Source organism: Bactrocera neohumeralis, unplaced genomic scaffold (assembly GCF_024586455.1).
Source record: "Bactrocera neohumeralis isolate Rockhampton unplaced genomic scaffold, APGP_CSIRO_Bneo_wtdbg2-racon-allhic-juicebox.fasta_v2 cluster10, whole genome shotgun sequence".
In the NCBI taxonomy this organism is placed as follows: domain Eukaryota; kingdom Metazoa; phylum Arthropoda; class Insecta; order Diptera; family Tephritidae; genus Bactrocera; species Bactrocera neohumeralis.
Genome location: NW_026089623.1, coordinates 1,180,334 through 1,184,604, shown reverse-complemented (window position 1 = coordinate 1,184,604; position 4,271 = coordinate 1,180,334). Strand labels below are relative to the sequence as shown.

Here is a 4,271-nt window from a genome sequence, read left to right as displayed (position 1 = left end):
CAGGATATTTCGATTTTGGGATATTTACTGTTTTGGATGAGCGTGTTTCACCACAGAAAATTATTAGCGTGTTTCACCACTTAACATCAGGGGCACGAAAATAACAGAAGTGAGTAGTTGTTAGAGCCAATGGGAAAAAATATGTTAATATGTATAAAAGAGAGCCAATGTACGTTAAAGCTAATATAAACATATACATATATTTATATGCAGGTGTTTTCTGGTTGGTGGAAAAGTTCTTGTATTCTATGTATGTATGTCTACGCAAGTAGTTGGATTTCTTCTAATCCTAATATATTTGGGTGGGGAAATTGCGCCAAAAATGAAAGTTGAAAAAGAAATCGTCAACGGAATTTTAGTTCTGATAGAATTTCGTCGCGAAAAGTTTAACTCGGTCGCCAATTCGTCTTTAAAGTGTTTTAAATAATTTTCAATAAAAAATGACTAATGTAAGGAAGTGTCGCATTCGCGAGTGTGAGATAGAATCTTCCGGGAGATTCTTCTCATTCCCAAAGAGAGATGAGGAGTTCTTGAAGTGGGTGGAAAATTTACGTATCCCACCAACGCAGGATTTACCCACCCGCAATGCATTTGTATGCATTAAGCACTTTGAACAAAGTGCTGTGGGTGTGAAAAAGTTAAAGGCACATGCTGTGCCCACCCTTAGCCTTGGTAAGTGATGTTTTTTTAAATTTAAAAAGTGCATGAGTTTTATTTTGTAGATACATACATACATACATATGTATGTATAAATACATATCGCTCATTTACATAAATCGATTAAAACATGATTGTTACCGATGAAAAACGTTTATTTATCAATGGAAATGAAAGAGAGATTCATAAATAATAAGAAAAATAGGAATTAAAAATTATTCCGACTCGCAGTGGATGCAGGTGTAAGTGTTCGGGTTCGGTCCGGCACATTTCAAGTGAACCCCTCGTTCACAAACGATGCAATGGGCCGTGTTTTGACGATTCTCGTGCTTCGGCATCTTTTTCTTGCAAATCGTGCAAAAATCGAAATCCTCTTCGATGTCGGTTTCGGTCGGAGACGGGCTTCTCTTCCGTGGCGTCTTCGATTTGCCACGGCCTTTTTGCTTCTTGGCTGCTGGTTCATTGGCTGCCTTCGTCAATTTTTGCCGCTTTTTTTCGGCCTTGTCACGCAGATCTGCGACAACCTCAGGCGATGTCAAAATCGTTGACTCCATTGTCTTGCGGTCACGTTTTGATTTCGGCGCAGGTGTGCCGAATTTCAACGGGCCAACCGATTTCAATGCATCACGGAGCTGTGGAGCCGAAACAGGAGACAACGACGATGATGCAGCATCACTTGTTGAAGCTGGGGCACTTGTCGATGCCTCCGACGTTGACACCTCCTCATTCGCAGCAGTCACAATGGCATCACCAGAGGCAAGAACTCGACGTTGCCGCTCAGTTCCGAAGCGACAAAGTCAACTTCAGTGAAAATTTGCGGGTTGAACGGGTAGATGCCAGTTGTTCGGAAGCCGGATTTGATGGTTTTCGGCGTTAACATAACATCGAGGCACTGAGCGACAAGGAGCGGCACATCTAGCGGCTGCATTTTGTGCGTGCATTTCGGCGGAAAAGACAGCAACGTGATGCCATGATCCAACGCCAAATCTATCGCCTCGATCGATAAATGCGAACCGTGGTTGTCCAGCAGCAACATGGTGGTGAATCGGCATTAGCACCGGTGTGCTTGATGAAATGACGCATGAATTGAGGGAATACGTCAGAGTTCATGTAACCAGAACCGTTCGCAACACCAACAGCGCCATGACTCGCATGAGTCATAAAAATCTCTTTCATGTTGACGCGGGGAAAGAGGAAGAATGGCGGTATAGACTGGCCACTAGCGCTGACGGCCAAAGCCAAAGACACATTGGTGCCTTTTTCGGCAGATGTTGATGAGCCGACCTGCTTTTGTCCTTTGCGCGCGATGGTTTTGACCACAAATCACTTCAAATATATGAAGTTAGCATGTCAAATGTAAAAAACAACCCGAGATTCCCCAAACGCTCATATTTGCAAAATGGCGGTGGATAATGAACACAATGTAAATTCGTGCAAAATTTCTTTTGTGTGTCGAAGGCTAAAGGCTCAACTAATATTATAAACATATTTACCTGGATGAATTTATTGGAAAATGTGAAAAAAATCAACTGTACACAGAGTTGAAAAAAAACTTTCGGAGTGTCGAATTTCTTTTTGTTGTCGCAGAGAGGTTATAACACGTGTTCACAGCTCGAGTGCTATATAGAAACTGAGCTTAGTATGAGACGAGCCGATGACAGTTGGTTGCAGCTGTCAACCCATACTAGGGGAAAAAATATCGCGCTGGCCCAACATTCCCCACCTTCCCCCACATAGTAAGTCGTTTAATTTCGATGAAAATTTTAAGGCAACATTTTCAAAATAAGGGGGCTAATTGTGAGGATGATGACGACATAAATTTAGATTGGAACTTAGGCCCCGAAGATCGTCATCTCGAAGTACAGGGAGTTGAACACGAATCTGAGCAACTCGACCTGAAATCGTTTACTATTCCAGACGAAAACTTTGTTGAAGAGGACGACACAGCTGACGTCCAGATCAAGCGGTATTACACTGGCTATGGTATTTACCAGAAAATTTTGTGTAAAATCCATTGCGAAAAATGTGCTAAAGCAATGACGAAGACACAAAGTGATTTATCGCTTTATTCGGAGGCCCTAATCAAAGCGAAAAACTATAAGGATGACGCGGATTTAAGGCTAGTCAATCCAAGTGATAGGGTCTTCGATGTGTGTCGACTGCAGATGATGTGGTACGTCAACCTTATCAACAAATATGCTCACCGTTCGAATGTTCGTTGTCTGATGTTGTCTGCAATTAAAGAAAAAACGGAAAAAGTTTTTCCTGAGGGGTTTGACCCAACCGATGAGTGTTTTACTCATAAAATTAAGTTGTTAGAATACTTGTTAACGGTACTTTTATTCCAAAACTCGAAATGGTTAGTCAAAGAAGAAATTAATAATGAACGATTTCGGAAGAGCGATGCTAAACTAAATAAACTAAAGTAAGTTGGAAGTCAAGACCGTTTGATTCAAGAACATCTTACTTTTGGGTGAGTAATGAATTCATTGAATATACATATTTACTTTTTTTTAATATTTAACATTTTATTCTATTTACAGGTTTTTTTATTTTCAGATTTTTCTTCTATTTTCAGGTTTATCTTGTTATATTTTCAGGTACTTTTTTCTTCTTCTTATTTTTCTCCTTTAATAGCTTTGCAACTGAGCTTAGCTTTTTTAAACACAAATGTTGTTTCCATCTTGTTTAAGTGCAACATTTGTGTTTAAAAATGCAAGTAAAATTCAATAACTTTTTTTATATATTAAGTCGTGTGAGAAATTTCCATTTGAAATGGACAATTTCGTAATTCTGCATTATAATTTTTTTAACATTTTTTTCACCATTTTATAAAAACAAATTGTTAATAAATCTTTAAATTGTTAATTTTAAATAATAATAACTCAATAAAATTTGCATATAAGTATATTCTGAAAACAATAACCTTGACTTTGATTTGTTTAAACTTATGTAGATACATACAGACATCGCATATGGGCAATTGCGAAATCAACATATTTCTATGTAAGTATATTCTGAAAACAATAACCTTGACTTTGATTTCTTTAAACTTATGTAGATACATACAAACATCGCATATGGGCAATTGCGAAATCAACATATTTGTATGTAAGTATAACTTAACGATTTTCCTGCTTATTGAAGGAAAAAAAATCGTTTTTCGGTCAGCACGACCTTCTCGTTATAACTTTATTTAAAAACTGATTTTTACAATGTTCTTAATCTAAAAGCTTAACTAAATGCACCGGGCAAAACATAACTAAATTCCACGAATTCGCTAATTTAGGTGGCGCGTGTGCTGACAGTGCGTCTGGGCTGTGCTGTGGGAAACATTGTGTAACTTGAGTTCCATATCCGCTCTACCTGCATTAGTAAGTATTGCTGATGAATTAGCTTATTATTTCGCAATGTTAACATATGCCATGTTAACACTTCCCTCTTAAAAGCGTTCGTCCTCGAGCGTTGTCAAAAATAAGGTAAGTTGTTGAAATTTATGTATGTTGACTGATCATTTGGGGAATCTTTGATTTGATTCATCCTGAGGTTTGTTGCCGGGATCTGATTAGCATCGCTATTGGATGAGATGATTATTTTATTTTGAGATTTCTTCC

General features: G+C 38.3%; 1 long non-coding RNA gene across 1 annotated transcript; it reads right to left on the bottom strand.

Moving 5' to 3' along the window:
- Window positions 1-3,260: 3,260 nt before the first annotated feature.
- LOC126765026 (uncharacterized) lies at window positions 3,261-4,265 on the bottom strand. Its single transcript, XR_007668242.1, has 2 exons — window positions 4,091-4,265; window positions 3,261-3,895 (listed from the first exon to the last, which is right to left on the bottom strand). It is a non-coding gene; the product is annotated as an uncharacterized LOC126765026 (long non-coding RNA).
- Window positions 4,266-4,271: the final 6 nt, after the last annotated feature.